Genomic DNA, 19,880 nt, shown 5'->3' with positions numbered 1-19,880 from the left:
CGAGCAGAGTCCGCAGGGGGCTGAAGGGACGGGGTAATTGCGGGAAACAGCGAGATCCGGAGATGGAGAGTCGGAGACAATCCATCATTCTGCTCTTCAACCTGTCGGCGAGTTTCCTTCTCTGTTGGGCGACAACCACTCTGGTCTTCATTCTCATGCGATGCCTCCACACAGACCTGGAAATGTCCATTCGGCTTTTTCAGGCACAGTTTTGGAGTTCTGTGTTTCAGAATTTCAGCAGCTGCACGAATACATTTATCTACGGAGTGACCCAGACCCGATTCAGAGAGCAGTTGAAAGCTCTTCTGCTTTCTCCCGCTACTTTAGTTTTCAAACATTTTAGAAGTCTCAGTCGCTCAGTCGAAAGGGTCAAATAATTTTGACATTCCGAAAATAAATCCACACCTGCTCTACAAGCGCATGAATGAATTGAACTTCCTGAAAACGTCGCTGTTCCCAGCAGTTCAGCCTTTCCATTATTCCAGGAAATGAAGCATTGTTTTATATAGATCAGATTGCTTAGATATTTCCGTTCTGTAAAATGAATTTTAACTTGCACATTAATCCCTCTAATATCCGGTATTGAAAACAAAGAGATTTATTCTCGAATTGTCCATTATCTAAACCTATGCAGTGACCCGGCCGTGTTTGCCATCCCGACATCCATTCTCTTTCCATTTTGTTCGGAGTTTTCATTTTATTTAATGTTCCAGTGTGCCTCCTATACCAGCATGGAACCGAGAGATTTATCGATCTATTCTCGGTCTGGCTGAAACTTTCCAGTTTCAGCAATCGTCGCAGCCCACGATATAAATGACTGGATTGACTGATCGGCGAATACTGCTCCTGTAGTCTGATGATCTACTGGAACTTATTTTGATTCCACGTCACATCACGTCAGTTTGTCAAGTCTTCAACACCTACACTCAGATTTTGAACTGTGAATGTAGAATCAAAAACGTCATTCCTCAATCTTTTTCTTTGTTATCCAAATTTTCCTTAACAAGTTATTGAAATATTTCTTTGTGCTCGTGTGTAACACGAAATTCACATTGTATTGCCAAAAGATCGATGCCTGTTTCTCATCCGATCACATTCACTCCGGCCACTCTCTGTCCCGTTGCATGTGTTGTCAGGCTATCGTGGAAAGAGTGTGACACGTCTGGAAATCCGGAAGTCTGTCCTTGTACCGGTAAAACTTTGACTGCCGTCAGAGTAAACTAAAAAAGAGCAGTACAAATTGTCTAAGAAGTAGAACTAAACACGATTTATTATAAATTACTATAATTGCACTTTGCACATTTTGAGGGAGAAAAGTAAAGATTTTTGCTCCTCATTATACGAAGGATGTCAGAACTATAGTCAATTCAATTCAGTTAACTTTTCTTAAGTCTATCTACCCAGTATTAACTCAAAATTAAAATGACGCGCTGACAGTGAACTGTGTCCACTTAAACGGACAGTTTAATGCCATTCCAAATCACTTTACACACACATCCCAATCAGTAGAGCAACATGTTATGATCGAGCCCCAACGGTAAAATTGCCCCTTGGCTTAATTCCGAATTTCTGGAAACATACTGTGCAATCCTGAATTGCTATCTCACTTCAAAAACGTTGAACTAGTAACAAGTTGTTACCAATTACTGGAAGAGCAAAATTCCCTCGAATTCCTCAAATTCTTCACGTTGCCCTCTCCAAAAGCAAAGTTGCAAAAATGTTAGGTTAGCTGAAATTTCAGTTTAGTTATCGCTATGAGAATGTTTGTAACTTGAGGTGTAACGAAATCAGGAATTCACTTCTAATTTTAGGTGCAAACAGTATTTGATTATTGTTTTACAATTCAGGCAGACTAATTTGCGTTCAGACTGATCTACCTTGCGGAGGCCCAGCGTCAGCTCTCAGACACATTCTGTTACTTACCCGCCGAACAGGATCCCTCCACGGAGCACCAGGCCTTTGTCCTCTACACCATCACCGACCTCATTAGTTCTGGGGATAAATTTCCATTGCAACTCCCTGATCCGGCGTCTCCCGTTTCTACTTATCCCCTTCCCCACCCCTTTATCTTTCCTCTGATTGGTTTTCCACCTGGCGCCTCTAGCCCTTCCCCCTTCCCTATCTCTATTACTGGGCTACGGTCCTCTCTTCCTCCCCATTCCTAATGAAGGGTCTCGGCCCGAAACGTTGGCTACTCTTTTTTCACGGATGCTGCCTGACCTGCTGAGTTCTTCCAGCGTTGTGTACGTATTCTTTGATCCACAGCATCTGCAGTTGTACTTTTGTGTTTGGATGTTCTCAATTTTGTCTGGTGCCCTGACCCATATCATATTATATATACCATCGATGCCCAGTCCCTATACATCCCCCGTCCCTAACCAGGAAGTTCCCAAAGCTCCCCATTTCTATCTGGACACCAAACCCAACGAGTTCCATTCCACCATCACTCTCTTCCGTCTGGCGGAGCTTGTCCTCACTCTCAATAATTTCTCCTTTAGATCCTCCCAGTTCCTCAGACAAAAGGTGTACCCATGAGCACTCGCATGGGTCCGAGCTATGTCTGCCTTTTTGTCGGCTCCGTGGAGGCGCGGGTAAATAAATTCAGACAGATATACCAAACACCAGAAAGATCTGCAGATGCTGGATATCCAAAGCAACGCACACAAAATGCTAGAGTAACTAAGCAGGTCAGGCAGCATCTACGGAAAAGAGTAAACAATCATTGTTTTTCGGGCTGAGAGCCTTCATCGGTACCAGAAAGGAAGTGGAGGAGTCAGATTAAAAAGCTGTGGCAGAGGAGGAAAAAGATAAAGGGGCAGTTGATTGACGTAACGGGAGAGAGAGTGTGGTGAAAATAAGAGCTGGGAGATTGATTGGTGACAGAAATAAAGGTCTGGAGAAGGGGGAATCTGAATCGAGCAGAGAGAAGTCCATGGAAAAAGAGAAGTGTGTGGGGTGGCGGGGGGTGGGTAAGGGAGAGCACCAGAGGGTGAGGATAAACAGGTAAGAAGTTGTGAAAGGGAGACATGAATGCGGAATGGTGAAGAAGTTGTGGGGGTGAGTGTGGGTAATGACCAGCCATTAGATAAATCGATGTTCATGCCATAATATTGGAGGCTACCCTGACGGAATACAAGGTGTCAGTACTCGAACCTGTGTGTCGAAGCCTTGGCAGTAGAGGAGGCCACGGACGGGCATGTCAGAATGGGAACGGGAAGTAGAATTGAAATGGAAGGCCACCGCTTTTCGGGGCAGGTGCTCGACGAGGGGGAGGGGTCTTCCGATCTACGTTGGGTCTCACTGATATATAGGAGCTCTCAACGACCGGATACAGTAGATGACCAACAGACTCGCAGGTGAAGTGTCGCCACACCTGGAAGGACTGTTTGGGGCCTGAGGGAGGGGGTGTTAGGGCAGATGTTGTGCTTGTTCCAGTTGCAATGATAAGTGCCAGGAGGAAGTTCAGTGGGGAGGGACAAGGGAGTCACACAGGGAGTCATCCCTGCAGAAAGCAGAAATGGTCGGAGTTGTATGAGGATGGGAAGATGTGCTCGGTGGTGGGATCCCGTTGGAGGTGGTGGAAGTTATCTGTAATTATGTGCAGAATGTGCATTGTGGTGCGGTAAGTGAGGACAAGAGGAACACTATCCGTGATGGGGCGGCGGGAGGATGGTGTAAGGGCAGATGTGTGTGAAATGGAAGAGATGCGGGTGAGGCGGCGTTCATGTTGGGGGAGAAGAAGCCCCTTTCTTTGAAGAAGAAGGACATCTCAGTTGCTCTGGAATGAAAAGCCTCAGCCTGAGAGCAGATACAGAGGGGACAGAGGAGCTGAAAGAAGGGGTGGCTTTGTTTACAAATGACAGGGTGGAAAGAGGGACCACCTGGACTGCTGTGAGGCAGTAGGTTTATAAAATATGCCATCTCCGGAGATGGAGGCAGAAATGGAGAAAGAGAAGGGAGGTGTCGGAAGTGGACCTGGTAGGCTTAAGGACAGGGTGGAAGTCGGAGGCAAAGTTGAATACATCGACCAGCTCAGCACGAGTGCGGGAAGCAGCAACTAAGCAACCGTCGCTGTAGCGTTGGATGATTCGGGGAACGTTGCTGTTGTAGGCTTCGAATAAGTCCTGGTGACTTATCCAAATTGATGCTTTCCAAAAGCTCCAGCACATCTTCGTCCTTAATATTTACATGCTCAGGCTTTTCAGTCCGCTCTAAGTTGTCCCTACAATCGATAAAATCCTTTCTCTGTAGTGAATACTGAAGCAACGTACTCATTAAGTACCTCCGCTATCTCCCCCGGTTCCATACACTCTTTTCCACTGTCACACATGATTGGTTCTATTCTCTCATTTCTTATCCTCTTACTCTTCACATACTTGTAGAATGTCTTGGGTTTTTTCTTAATCCTGTCCATCAAGGCCTTCTCATGGCCCCTTCCAGCTCTCCTAATTTCTGTCTTGAGCTCCTTCCTGCTAACGTTATAATCTTCCAGCTCTCTATCATTACCTAGCTTTTTGAACCTTTCATAAGCTCTTCTTTTCTTCCTGACTAGATTTACCACAGCCTTTGTACACTTTTTCGGCTTCTCTGCTCCAGGACGAGTAATAACAGCTTTTCCGGTCTTACCTGCGTCTGAGGAACCTTACCGGTGGAAATATTCCCAGGAATATTCTCGGCTGCATGACGGAGACGTCCACATCCATCCTAAATTGACGGGACCTGAATTGGGAGACACAGTCCAGCTGTGCTCAGCCCTGCTCCAACATCTTCCTGCTTCTGCCTCTGGGCTTCGAAGTGCCCGATGTCCCTCACCCCCCCCACTCTCTCAACGAAGTAGTGAAGCTGTCCAACGCATCACAAGCACTTCGCTTCTCGGAGTGAGCAGTATCTACAGGAGGTGCCTCCTCAAGAAAGTGACGTCGTTATCAAAGGTCCCGTCATTTAGGAAATTCTGTCTGTCACAGCTGCAGTCAGACAGGACCCGTATGCGTGTCACGTGCTTTTGACGTCATGCGGTAACCGTGAATTCCATTACAGAATAACACAGCTATAAATTACAATAACTACAGTATGAACAGAAATAAATTAAATATACTGTGCAGAACAAAAGACAAAAATACAGAGGAAGATTTCGTCACCGAATCGATCTCTGTTCTGAAATCTGATTGCGGATGGAAGAAGCTGCTCCTGAGTGTGTTTGGTCGGGTCCCTGTGCCCTCTGGGCGAGCGAGGGGAGTGGGGTGAACACTTTACTGATGGATACAGCTTTTTGAGGCATCGCCTTTTGAAGGTGTCTTGGGTGCTTGGGAGGCTGGTGCCTATGATGCAGCCTTGCGAGAAAACATCTTCCAGCAGACTGATCTGATCCTGTGCAGCGGCCCCTCCATGGCGGACGGTGATGCTTTCAGTCAGAATGCTCTCCACGGTACATCTGTCGAAATGTGCGAGAATCCTCCGTGACAGTCCGAGTCCTCTCAAACTCTGAATGAACTATCGCCGCAGTCGTGCTCTCTTTGAGACTGCATCAATATATTGGGCCCGAGATGGATTCTCAAAGAGGTTAACACCAATGAAATTGAAACTGCTCACTCCTTCCACTTCCGGTCCGTCAACGAGAGGACTGTTGGATGGTCCCTCGACCTCCCCTTCCTGGACACAGAGGCTGAGGCTGGGGGGAGATCTGGCAGAACCTGGTAGAGTTATGAGAGGCCTAGAAGGTGAATTGTTGTGGCCAAATGTTGCGGAAAAATCTCAGGTGCAGTAAATAGAATAAATCCGGCCGACTCAGAGAATTGTTTCAGACTAAAGGACTTTATTGCATGATATGATGGAGAGCCTCCTTCCACCTAAAATCGGTGCTTAGGGGTTCTGCTTCTCTGGCAGACCCAGTTCATTATATAGACACAGCGTAGGTGACTAACAACACTTACGAATAACATTGCTTGACTGTGAACTTAGTACTAGATTGTAACAAACAACGTGACTTTGAACTTCGGACTAATTTTCAACAAACAAGAGCATGACGTCAATATGGTGCCATAGCATTCTTGTTTAGACTTTAGCAAGGACTGGATTCTAAGACTTGCAACTCAGAGCTCAGCTAAATTTTAAGAGCATTCATAAGCGATTAGGTTAACCTCTGCATATCCAAAGAGTCTTAAGTTCTTCCACACCAAGGTGGAAATATCAAGTGGGCGATGGTCTGTATTTAACGCGAGAGGAGAGTAGCTTAGAGAAGATGCGCGGGGCAAGTTTGTTTGTTTCACAGTTAATGGTGGGTGCCTGGAAAATCTGTCAAGTGTGGCAGTCGGTAATACATTGTTGTTTATTACGTTGTTGGCGTAGCACATGAACACGCAGTGAATGAATGGAGATGGGTCATGTACAGTCAACAGAGTTTAGTCTCATTCGGTATCGTGTTCAGCGCAGGAGTAGTGAGTCACAGGGCTTGTTCCTGTTCTCTACTGTTCCATGATCCCAACATGTCCAGGTGATGTGTTCACATTGTGATATCAGTCTGTTCATCATCTTCTGTCCATTCACCCCCATTCATCTCGTTCTTCTGCACTGATGGGTGTAACATAGGACACTGTATCCTGCAACACAGGAGCAACTCTTCCGCGCACCATGTCCCTGACGCGGGGAGCATTCCCGGCTGTGCAGTGACGTAATCAGTGACGCCAAATTCTCAGGATTCTTCCATCAACCGCGTGCTGCAGTGAGCAGCTTTGGATGATTCCCACTCGCATTCCCACTCACAAACTCTCTCAGTGCTGCACGGAACAAGGCTGTCACAATTTTATCAATGAAAAATGCATGGCATATTGCAGAGCAGTCTGAAGCTGTCATAAGAAAATCGAAATGAATATTATATTATTTATGAGTGGGAAATAACTCTGGATAATTCATGGACTGGTGCGCATTGAGGAATATGTGACAGAATCGGCAAACATAAGAGTTGCGAATACACGGCGAAGGAGCAATTTAGAACTGTGCGAGAAATGTCTATAGCGGGGGTGATTGATAAGTTCGTGGCCTGAGGTAGAAGGTGTCAACTTTGGAAAACTAGTGCATTTATTTTTCAATGAGTTATGATGAATTATTAACTTCAAACTTTCTGCATAATCACTCAAAGAGCTGAAATGCATGTGCAGGTAACGTGAACTGTATAATTCATCTCCATCGAACTTATCAATCACCCCTGCTGTGGACCACTTCTGGAGGTCCAGGACGGCGACTTCTACAAAGAAGGAATCCATACGCTTCACGACCGCTGGACTAAGTGTGTCAATGAAGGAGGGGAACATGTTGAAAAATAAACGTGTTTGGTTTTCTAAAGTTCACTCCTTCTATCTTAGCCACGAACTTATGAATCACCCCTCATAAATCCTGATCAAACAAAAAGCTCGATGCCTCTATGGGTTTTATTTCGATCAGTTTATTAAGTTAGTTATGACTTGTTTCATTAAATTAATTAAAATATTTATTTTCCTTATATTCATTCAACATTTCAGGGATTGTTTTGTCAAACCACAGAAATTTTACGGATCGGCTGCTGTTCAATTGGTTCTATGTGTTATCAAGAGATGCAAGCAGAATGATGCCGGGCCGAATGGTCTGTTTGCCGTATGACTCTATTACACAGGATGTCATGCTCCATACAGCCGTGATCATTCATCAGTGCACTGTCTCTCTCACAATTTTAACATAAACCAAATGCAGGAGACTCTTGTTCTAAAAATAGCTCTGTGAATACAGTATCTATTTTAAGAGTATATTCTGAATTTGAGAAATAGCGAGAAAGAAGGAGGATAAATAGACCCGCTCACACTGAATCAGAGTCTCACAGGTGTAGGACTGAGACGACACAAGAAATACTCGAACAGAGACTGACAGGTACAGAATGAAACCCACGCTCTCACACTGTAGCGGAGACTGACAGATACAAAATGAAACCCACACTCTTACACTGTAACAGAGACTGACTGATAAAGAATGAAACCCACACACTCACACTGTAACAGAGACTGACAGATACAGAATGAACCCCACACTCTCACACTGTAACAGAGACTGACAGATACAGAATGAAACCCACACTCTCACGCTGTAACAGAGACTGACAGATACAGAATGAAACCCGCACTCTCACACTGTAGCAGAGACTGACAGATATAGAATGAAACCCACACTCTCACACTGTAGCAGAGACTGTCAGATACAGAATGAAACCCACACTCTCACATTGTAGCAGAGACTGACAGATACAGAATGAAACCCACACGCTCTCACTGAACCCGAGAGTGACACCTACAGAAGCCCACACTCTCAGTCTGTACCAGGGACTGATTTCTACAAAATGAACCCGCTCCCCACTCTCACATTGCACCGGAGACTGGTGGGTACACAACGAACCATCCCTCTTTACACCATAGCGGCGACAAGTAGGTAGACCATAGAACACACATATTATGCGATGGAATCTCTCCTGTTTGTTGATTGTCTCTGCACTGCTGTCGTTCTCTGTCTCTCCTCTGTATTTTATGTGAATTGCAATTCAATCTTCACTTCATTTTCGGCTTGAAACCTACTGCATCCTGAACCCTCTGCTCTCCGGCAGACTGAGCTACTACCCTCTGTTCTCTATTTACTGTTCATTTTTCTTTCATGCTCCTTTCAATATCGCTTTCTGCAACAAGCCGTTTCTCTTTTTTTCTGTCCCTTAATCTATCTGCAGAATCTGCCGTGAAATATGTTGTTTAACGTGTTCAGTGACGAAAGAGAAAGACATGAACAGGGACATCAGTAAAGAATTTAATACATTCGCAGTAAGAGATGGAGAGAAGGAGTGAGAGGGGGGAAGGATAGAGATTCAACGAGATAGAGAGACAGATGGAGGAAGTGTATGTGAGCGAGAGAGTTAGAGAAAGTCTATGTGTGTGTGTGTGTGTGTGTGTGTGTGTGTGTGCGTGTGCGTGTGCGTGTGCGTGTGCGTGTGTGTGTGCGTGTGCGTGTGCGTGTGCGTGTGCGTGTGTGTGTGTGTGTGTGTCTGTGTGTGTGTGTGTTTGTGTGTGAGTGTCTGCTAATAATGGTTTTCAATATGGCTTTATGTGATGCTGTGGTCCTACTTGTCGGTCCTGCATTTATTTCAGCAGGGTACTGCGAAGGTAATGCCAATAACACAGGCATTTTTATGTTCAACCATGAGAAGAATAGGAATGGAATCTATAGATGGCAGAAAGTATTTTGTTAAGTTATGCCGGTATTCACACCAGGGAGAAACGGGTTGTTGGTTGTGCTCAAAACCCACAGGGCAGTGGATGGCAGCCTTATCAGCGCATTGTATTGCTACAGCGAACTGAAGGAAACAGTGTTTCAGCATCTCACTGTTCCTCAGGTGGATTCTACATCGGCTTTCTCCGTCACTTTACCGTTTCAAAACCCACAGGGCAGTGGATGGCAGCCTTATCAGCGCATTGTATTGCTACAGCGAACTGAAGGAAACAGTGTTTCAGCATCTCACTGTTCCTCAGGTGGATTCTACATCGGCTTTGTCCGTCACTTTACCGTTTCAAAACCCACAGGGCAGTGGATGGCAGCCTTATCAGCGCATTGTATTGCTACAGCGAACTGAAGGGAACAGTGTTTCAGCATCTCACTGTTCCTCAGGTGGATTCTACATCGGCTTTGTCCGTCACTTTACCGTTTCAAAACCCACAGGGCAGTGGATGGCAGCCTTATCAGCGCATTGTATTGCTACAGCGAACTGAAGGGAACAGTGTTTCAGCATCTCACTGTTCCTCAGGTGGATTCTACATCGGCTTTGTCCGTCACTTTACCGTTTCAAAACCCACAGGGCAGTGGATGGCAGCCTTATCAGCGCATTGTATTGCTACAGCTAACTGAAGGGAACAGTGTTTCAGCATCTCACTGTTCCTCAGGTGGATTCTACATCGGCTTTGTCCGTCACTTTACCCTTTCAAAACCCACAGGGCAGTGGATGGCAGCCTTATCAGCGCATTGTATTGCTACAGCTAACTGAAGGGAACAGTGTTTCAGCATCTCACTGTTCCTCAGGTGGATTCTACATCGGCTTTGTCCGTCACTTTACCGTTTCAAAATCCACAGCACGAGTAGGAAATTTTATACAGATACGGTATAAGATATATAAGAGGTACACACTTACATAGGTAATTTTAACAGCTTAATACGCACTTTTTCCCTGAATCAAAGAACTGGTCAAAGAACACTGAGGTTGTCTACAAGAAGGGTCAGAGCCGACTCTATTTCCTGAGGAGACTGAGGTCCTTTAACATCTGCCGGACGATGCTGAGGATGTTCTACAAGTCTGTGGTGGCCAGTGCTATCATGTTTGCTGTTGTGTGCTGGGGCAGCAGGCTGAGGGTAGCAGACACCAGCAGAATCAACAAACTTATTCGTAAGGACAGTGATGTTGTGGGGGTGGAACTGGACTCTCTGACGGTGGTGTCTGAAAAGAGGATGCTGTCCGAGTTGCATGACATCTTGGACACTGTCTCCCATCCACTCCATAATGTACTGGTTAGGCACAGGAGTACATTCAGCCAGAGACTCATTCCACCGAGATGTAACACTGAGCGTTATTAGAAGTCATTTCTATCTGTGGCCATCAACGTTTACAGCTCCACTCTCGGAGTGTCAGACACCCTGAGCCAATAGGCTGGTCCTGGACTTTATTTCCACTTGGCGTGATTAACTTATTATTATTAAATTATTATTTAATTATTTATGATTTTATATTGCTATATTTCTTCGCTATTCTTAGTTGGTGCGGCTGTAACGAAACCCAATTTCCATCGGTATCAATAAAGTATGTCTGTCTGTCTGTCTGTCAATCAAATTCTTTCTGAAATACAACTTCGAAAATCACCTGGTGACTCTAATATCAACCGGTGTTGATGCAATATTTTCTGTTTTTCTCTGTCTGGTACAGCAGCGGACAATGTCTGTAATGCTGGGGTCATTGGTTTGCATTTCGCGCCGCATACTCGCCAACATCTGTGTTTGCGACTGACTCCGGTAACAGTGCAAACAGAGAGGGTTTGCGCCAGAAATCATTCATGTTAATGTCCAGTAAAAAATAAATCACGGCAAGCAAAGTGAGAGTGAGTCACATGAAAGGTGCGTCATCACAGGGAATTGACAAGTGAGAGTGGAATCAGCGCTGATGAGGTGGACTCACCCATAGGATTACAGCCTACTGTCGTCACCAGCGATGCGCAGATAATGTCCTGTCATTACACGGACTAGTTTGACAACATCGCATCTGGTGTTGCGATCCCAGCATCGGCCGTCTCTTGAGGCTTCATGACAGGTGTTGCGTTCAGTTCAATGAAATCAGGCGTGTTATTTCCCCACTGGCATCACGGTTCGCTATAGCAGAGATATTTTTGCTAACTAGCGGTAATTAGCACCAGTCACTGTACAAGTTGTTTTCATTATTGGTGACCGATTTTTCTATAAAAGTACGTCATTCTGTGCTTCAGCTATATTGAGGACGGAAACATCCAGACGCGGTGGACTCTGTACAACGTGTGATGCGTGAAGAGTTTTACCCAGTAGGCGCGAAAGAAATTTGGTTTCTGGGCTTTGTAATAACTGTTCGAGCTCATTTACTGGCTATTTACAACTTTTATGAAATTTCGAAACTGGGAACATTCCGAACAGAACAACCTTGGATTAACAATGTTTCAAAAGAGGGCTATTTGTTACCCAGTCATTGTAATTGTCGGTATCCCGGGTAAGTACATTTCGATTACTTATACGGAAGCAGAGACCTCCCGCCGCAGGCTGCTCACAGCTACTGCTGATGTGATTTTAATCGGTGTTTATTAAAAGATCCCAAAAGTGCTGTTCCGTTCCTCTCAACCTCCTGCCTTGGTGTTGATTTAACCTGGGTAATGCAGACTTATCACTGGAACTGTTTTACCAATTTCTACTAAAAAAATTCTCTCCCCTCTTTCTGAAAAGTAAACTCATCTTTCCCCTTCTGTTTCTCCAGGCACTGTTCAATTAAACGACGTTCTGTTTTCTATTCTTCCATAATTCACAATTTTTCCCGTCACCAAATTCTTATCTATGTTGCTTGGTGTCAGCACCATTCCCGCTAAGATGCGCGGGTGCGCAGCCTCGCCATAATTGAGACTCCCCCGCGAACATGGCATTTATGGACAAGCAGCTGGAATTTCTTTTACACCATGTTAACATCATTTTGAAATTATGCTAAAATCTTTGGAATTGTTTGGTAATATAATAATGAAATACTCTGAATTTAACTGTATTAATGAATATAATCCATAAATGTGCTAAACACTAAACTAACCACATTTACATTGAAACATTTTAGCTTCAGCGTACGTGCATTGTCATTGTTTCAAGTTACAACACTGTCACAAATGATCACAATGAAGACAGAATGGAAGTCGGTCGCTCACTGTTCAGAAACCACCATCGCCGTCCCGTCAGAACATTTCACTGTTGCATCCTCCCTGTCAATTGTGACTGTCTGACAATGTTTACGTGTGTTGTGTGATATGTTTTGTCATCGTTTGACTTAGATATTACAAATTTTAAAAAGTGCCGTGCATTTTTACAACTCTGTAAAAATGTTTTGCACGGAGCAATGGCTTGTCTCCGAATCAGTCAAATAAAATAGAGGGAAGTTGGCTGGGGTGCAAGATTTTGGTTTTAGAATCTGAACTTGCAATCGAATAATAACTAAAGCCTCAGGAATGAAGTGTAGATGCGCACTTCAATTTCACTTCCCCTCTCCTCGGAGATACCGCGCTTGGAGTTCTGTGAACAGTCTTGGTCGCCCTGTTATAGGAAAGGCAGAAGTCCGCTGACAAGAGTGCAGACAGTATTCACAAAGATGCTGCAGGGACTCTCGGGGTTGAGGTACAGGGAGAGGTTCGGCCGAGTGGCATTTTATTGAGGGCAGAAATGTAGCTGGATTCCGAGCGACGTTTCCTCGCATAGAAGTTGCTTTGTGTATTGAACAGCCTGACAAAGGAAATGGGAGCAACAGAGTCGTTAACAATATTTAAAGTACACATGGACAGTTTGACGAATCTTATCCAATCACGGACAACGGTATCAGATGGCCACGTCGGTCAGAATGGAGATATTGGGCCGAAGGACCCGTTTCTGTGCTCCATCATTCTTGGACTCTGCTCATCGCTGCTGCATCGGTGAACGTGAAGAGATTAATGTGAGCATGCGCTACTGTAAAACGCTTTATGCTGCGTTCACGTGTTCGAACAAACAAAGTATCATTTTACCTCCACTGATAATGTCCAGCAGAGATGAACGATGGATTTAATTTCAAGAGAACAATTGACGGCTCTATTTCTGCCAAAAAATGCTTTTGAATTCCTTTATTCTTATTTTTGGTCTTTTTTGTCTCACTGCAGTTAACCTTGTGGCGATCATCATTCTCAGCCGAGGAAACTGCGGTCTCTCCAGATGCGTTACGCGCTACCTGATGGCGATGGCTGCGGCGGATCTAATGGTGGTGATTATCGAGGTCCTGTTTTACCAGATGGGTCAAGCATACGGATTTGATTACAGAGTCCTGGACAACGCTCCGTTCTGCCTTGTCCACTACGTCCTGTGTCACGTGGCCGTTGACTGTTCCGTCTGGTTTACTGTCGCTTTTACTTTCGATCGCTTTGTGGCCATTTGCTCCACTAAATTTAAAACAAAATACTGCATCCCCAAAATTGCGGGATTGGTGATTGGCGCACTATCTATCGGTTTCTGTTTAAAGAACATTCCGTTTTATTTCATATATATGGAAGCATCATTGTTCTTAGTGAGGGGTAATTGGATCTGTTTCAGTAGACCCGCATTTCCTTTGTCCAAAGGGTTTGAGGGGTTTTATTGGGTGGACCGTCTGTTGAATCCGTTACTTCCTTTCTTCCTCATTTTGACCCTCAATGCTCTGACCGTCAGACAGATACTGGCGGCGAGCAGAGTCCGCAGGGGGCTGAAGGGACTGGGGAATTGCGGGAAACAGCGAGATCCAGAGATGGAGAGTCGGAGACAATCCATCATTCTGCTCTTCAGCCTGTCGGCGAGTTTCCTTCTCTGTTGGGCGACAACCACTCTGGTCTTCATTCTCATACGATGCCTTTACACCGACTTGGAAATGTCTATTCGGCTTTTTCAGGCACAGTTTTGGGGTTCTGTGATTCAGAATTTCAGCAGCTGCACAAATACATTTATCTACGGAGTGACCCAGACCAGGTTCAGGGAGCAGGTGAAAATTCTTCTGCTCTCCCCCTCTGTGTTAGTTTTGAAATGTTTTAGAACCCTCTACCGCTCAGATGAAAGGGTCAAATAGTTTATCAATTTCGAAAAATAAACAGACCTCCTCTACAAGCACATTAATGAAATGAACTCCCCGAAAACGTTACTTCTCCCAGCAGTTCTGCCTTTCCGTCATTTCAGAAGAAAAACATTTATTTTTCTGTTATAGATTAGTTTGCTCTGGTTATTTCTCGTCTGTAAAATGTATTTTACCTTGCACATTAAATCACCCTAATATCCGGTATTACAAACACACAGATCCATTGTAGAAGTGCCCATTATCTAAACCTTTGGAGTGACCTGGCCGAGTCTGCCAATCCCTACATCCATTCTCTTTCTCTCATGTTTTGGAGATTTCCCTTCAGTTAAATTGCTGCTTTGCCGACTATATTAGCCCGTTGCTGGGAGACTTATTGTCTCTATTTTTCTGTTTGGCTGAAGCTATCTAGTTTCAGCAAACGTCGAAGCCCCACTGTACGGATCAGTTATGATTTTGCTCGGCCCTACTTGTCTATGATTTGACGCCACGTCGGTACACATTTCATTTTGGCCTGACGGTATTTTATACAATAAATACAAATTGACCGTGCTATAGCAGATTTTCAACTCTGGCCCTTTACAGTAATGATGTCAACATCAGAATATTGGAAGCAAGTTAAAGGACTTTGCGTTTTATACATTCCACATCTATCTTCACCATTCCCACACTGAGTTCGAGCCATTATTATGGCGGTCACTCCATGTAATCTCCATGTTGCTGGTGTCACGGCATGATAATGCAGCAGTTTGCGAAATGCTTCACAGCGCCAGTGACTTCCTGTTTCGTACATTCCGGTTGTTCACTCATTTTCGCAGAATGCTGTGCGGTGATGGAACTGAACTGTGAGCTGTTTGCTGCGTCCGGTGTGGCAAGGTGCCGGGTTGTGAGCAATCACTGTGAATTGAAATCTCTGGGTTTGTACCCGCTGGAGTTCAACAGAACGAGCGGGGATTTGATTGACACCTTTGGAGTGCTGCAATGCCCTGACAGAGTAGATATGGACAGGGATTTTCCAACAGTGGGGAGCCTACGACCGGTCCTCACGGCTTCAGATTGAGGGTCCTTCATTTGGAACACAGATGAGGATTTAATGTTTCATTTCGCCAGGGGGCGGAATTCATTGGCACAGCCGGCTCTCCAGGTCATGTCATCAGGTACATTTAAGCCGGAGATTTGTAGCTTCTTGGTTAGTCAGGGCGTCAAATCTTTTCGGGAGATGGCAGGAGAATAGGTTTGAAAAGGATAATAAATCACTCGTAATGGTATAGTGGAGCGGAATAGCAAGGGTTTGAATGGTTTGTTCTGTTTCAACGACACACCACATGTTTGTTAAGTCATCCAGACTTGTTTTTTAGAGTTTAAACTGTAAATCCAAAATCAAAACTCATGATTTCTATCTGACGTTACTGTGGGACTGAATATATAATTAATAATTCTCCATTTTTAACCAAGATTCCGTTAACGAGCTAATTAAATATTCCTGTGTGATTCTGTGTGACGTGAATTTCATCATTCATTTTTCAAAGCTCGATGTCTCCCTGTCGATAATTAGATCGCCATAACGAGTTGATGACGCGGATTTACAGGAACTGCGGCTCCACAGAAACAAAGTCAAACCACAAGATGTCGCTGTTTCTCCGGACTGGTGAAAGATTTACACTGAACTTCCTCAGATGTCAGTAGCAAGAGCATTTTGTTTTTCATAAACATGAACGAGGAGCTGACAAACTTTGGGGGATCATAACCGTGATATACAGGAAGATTAAAATAATATCGGAAAATATGGCAGATCAAATTAAATACTGAAGACTATGACTCCCAATAATAAAACACGCCTTGTGCACGACACTCCCACACTGACTATGCGTGTCTCCCAGTACCTACTGGGATCAAGTTTCGGCATCTCTTAGCGTCCGCAGACACCAAAACTCCGCCTTTAGCCCCTTCCTGTCACCCAGCGTCTTCCGTACGAGCTGTACCTATTGACCCCCATCTCTCCACCACTGACCATTCCCCCTCACCGTGCTGTCTCATTAAACACACCCTTTTCCCACCAGTTCCCAATGACCACACGTCTCCTCAACAACCACTCCTCCTGAGCCCAGACCTCCCACACGAAAACCCACTGAGTCAACTCCATCAGCACAGGCCCGTCGCATTGAAATCACGGACACCCCCAGACGTTTTACACACACTGCAAGACCAGACACCGCCTCCCTGAGCCCTCCTTCTGAAGCCGCCCTTTCGCGATCGACACATGGCAATGACTTTGATCCTTCCCATCAGCTTTTCCCAGTGGTCTCATCAGATCCCAACAAGATGCACCCCTGTGGCCACGCCGCCCTATTAATCTCTGACTCCGCAATCTCTCAACAGTCCTACGTTGAGCAACTCTCGAGCAACGTCTCCACGAACTGCGCACACACATTCCGATCGATTTCCCTTTAATCCTCACGCGGTCCTACCATCCTCACTGACTCCAACTCTACACCAGCCTCCACGGCCTCCAAGGCTTTCAGCAGCATTCACGGCCTCCACCTCCCCACCAGTCACCACGGCCTCCACCTCCCCACCAGTCACCACGGCCTCCACCACAACACCAGCGTCTACGGCCTCTAACTCTCACCAAGCCTCCATAGCCCTCACCTCCGCAGCATCTTCCTCTGACCGAGCGCATTAGCAACAGCTCCTTTGAGCCCATTACCTCCGCACCAGAACACAGTCTCTGCTCCTACCTGCGATTATCCACTGACCCCACTCATTCCCGAAGTTCCCAATGACCCCACACCGCTCCAACAACCTCGACTGGTTACCCCCCTCCCGGTAGATTATCTCTGACAGCATACTTTCTCCACGCTCCAAAGAAAGGCAGATCCGCCCAGCAGTTCCCAATGACCCCACTCATTCCCGAAGTTCCCAATGACCCCACATCGCTCCACGTCCCCAATAACCAAAAATCTCTACACATCCCACTGACCCCACATCGCTCCACGTCCCCAATAACCAAAAACTCAACACATCCCACTGACCGCACACCTCGTTCACGTTCCGATTAACACCACAACTCCCCCACCAGTCCCCAGTGACGCCGCACACTTCTACGTCCGGGATGGGTCCACACAAACCCGGTTATTTCTACTTACGGCCCAAGTCGGAATGTCCTAACACACCTGCTAGTTCCCAGCGACGCCATCCTTCCTCCGCGTTACAACTGACATTACAACACCTTCACCATTTCCCACTGCCCTCAAATATTTCCACGTCACCAGTGATCACAGCCCTCTCCAGCAGTTCCCACTCAATTTCAACAAACCAAACGGCCCCAATGGTCATAACCCCACTACATGGGTTTCCACTGACTTCTACCTCCTCATTTTCCAATGGCCACATACTGCCCATATTCTCGCTGACTCCACTCCTCCCCATAAACTCACACTGCGACTATTCCTCCCCAGCAGACTCCACAGCTCCCAGGCAGTTGACATTGACCACAGGCCTCTATCAAACACCACCCAGTTCGTATCTCACCCGCCAGACCCTGAAGCCGTCCTCATACACCCAGTCCCCCACAAGCACCGCGACTGCATCTCCGCTCCCGCACTGGCTTGACCAGCAAAACAAGATCCGTGTATCTAATCTTGATTCTACGGGCCCATAACTGCACATCAGCCAACCCCACAGCACCCCTCTGACTCCTCACGCTCAGCAGACGCCCATTGCTCAACAACCACAGGACCCCACCAGCCGCCAGAAACAACCACACAAACAGCAACCCAGAGCACACCCGCACCCCCAGTCATCTGACTGACCGCACAATGCTCCCTCGGGATCCAGTATCTGTGAATCCTCGGGAGGATGCCTTTCGGCATTTGGACCCACCCTCAGTCATCTAACTGACCACACACTGCTCCCTCGGGATCCAGTATCAGTGAATCCTCGGGAGGATGCCTTTCGGCATTTGGACCCACCCTCAGTCATCTAACTGACCGCACACTGCTCCCTCGGGATCCAGTATCTGTGAATCCTCGTGAGGATGCCTTTCGGCATTCTCACCCACTCTCAGTCATCTAACTGCCCGCTCACTGCTCCCTCGGGATCCAGTATCTGTGAATCCTCGGGAGGATGCCTTTCGGCATTCTGACCCACCCTCAGTCATCTAACTGACCGCACACTGCTCCCTCGGGATCCAGTATCTGTGAATCCTCGGGAGGATGCCTTTCGGCATTCTCACCCACCCCCAGTCATCTAACTGACCGCACACTGCTCCCTCTGGATCCAGTATCTGTGAATCCTCGGGAGGATGCCTTTCGGCATTTGGACAGAGCCTCAGTCATCTAACTGACCGCACACTGCTCTCTCGAGATCCAGTATCTGTGAATCCTCGGGAGAATGCCTTTGGGCATTTGGACCCACCCCCAGTCATCTAACTGACCGCACACTGCTCCCTCGGGATCCAGTATCTGTGAATCCTCGGGAGGATGCCTTTCGGCATTTGGACCCACCCCCAAGTCATCTAAATGACCGCACACTGCTCCCTCGGGATCCAGTATCTGTGAATCCTCGGGAGGATGCCTTTGGGCATTTGGACCCACCCCCAGTCATCTAAATGACCGCACACTGCTCCCTCGGGATCCAGTATCTGTGAATCCTCGGGAGGATGCCTTTCAGCATTTGGACCTACCCTCAGTCATCTAACTGACCGCACACTGCTCCCTCGGGATCCAGTATCTGTGAATCCTCGGGAGGATGCTTTTCAGCATTCTGACCCACCCTCAGTCATCTAACTGACCGATCACTGCTCACTCGGGATCCAGTATCTGTGAATCCTCGGGAGGATGCCTTTCAGCATTTGGACCTACCCTCAGTCATCTAACTGACCGCATACTGCTCCCTCGGGTTCCAGTATCTGTGAATCCTCGGGAGGATGCCTTTCGGCATTCTCACCCACCCTCAGTCATCTAACTGACTGCACACTGCTCCCTCGGGATCCAGTATCTGTGAATCCTCGGGAGGATGCCTTTCGGCATTTGAACCCACCCCTAGTCATCTAACTGACCGCACACTGCTCCCTCGGGATCCAGTATCTGTGAATCCTCGGGAGGATGCCTTTCGGCATTCTCACCCACCCTCAGTCATCTAACTGACCGCACACTGCTCCCTCGGGATCCCGTATCTGTGAATCCTCGGGAGGATGCCTTTCGGCATTCTCACCCACCCCCAGTCATCTAACTGACCGCACACTGCTCCCTCGGGATCCAGTATCTGTGAATCCTCGGGTGGATGCCTTTCGGCATTCTGACCCACCCTCAGTCATCTAACTGACCGCACACTGCTCCCTCGGGATCCAGTATTTGTGAATCCTCGGGAGGATGCCTTTGGGCATTCCGACCCACCCCCAGTCATCTAACTGACCGCACACTGCTCCCTCGGGATCCAGTATCTCTGAAATCTCGGAAGGATGCCTTTCGGCATTTGAACCCACCCTCAGTCA

At 46.6% G+C, this 19,880-nt stretch overlaps 2 protein-coding genes across 3 annotated transcripts in view; one reads left to right on the top strand and one right to left on the bottom strand.

Annotated features, from left to right (window-relative positions):
• Positions 1-19,880, bottom strand: part of LOC140722997 (NACHT, LRR and PYD domains-containing protein 3-like) — a 299,766-nt gene that overhangs the window by 102,217 nt on the left and 177,669 nt on the right. The window lies entirely within an intron of this gene.
• LOC140722996 (NACHT, LRR and PYD domains-containing protein 3-like) overlaps positions 1-19,880 on the top strand; it is a 725,328-nt gene that overhangs the window by 565,055 nt on the left and 140,393 nt on the right. The gene's annotated exons all lie outside the window — the stretch shown is intronic.

This window comes from Hemitrygon akajei, unplaced genomic scaffold (genome assembly GCF_048418815.1).
Source record: "Hemitrygon akajei unplaced genomic scaffold, sHemAka1.3 Scf000096, whole genome shotgun sequence".
NCBI lineage: Eukaryota > Metazoa > Chordata > Chondrichthyes > Myliobatiformes > Dasyatidae > Hemitrygon > Hemitrygon akajei.
This window is presented reverse-complemented; position numbering and strand designations above follow the sequence as displayed.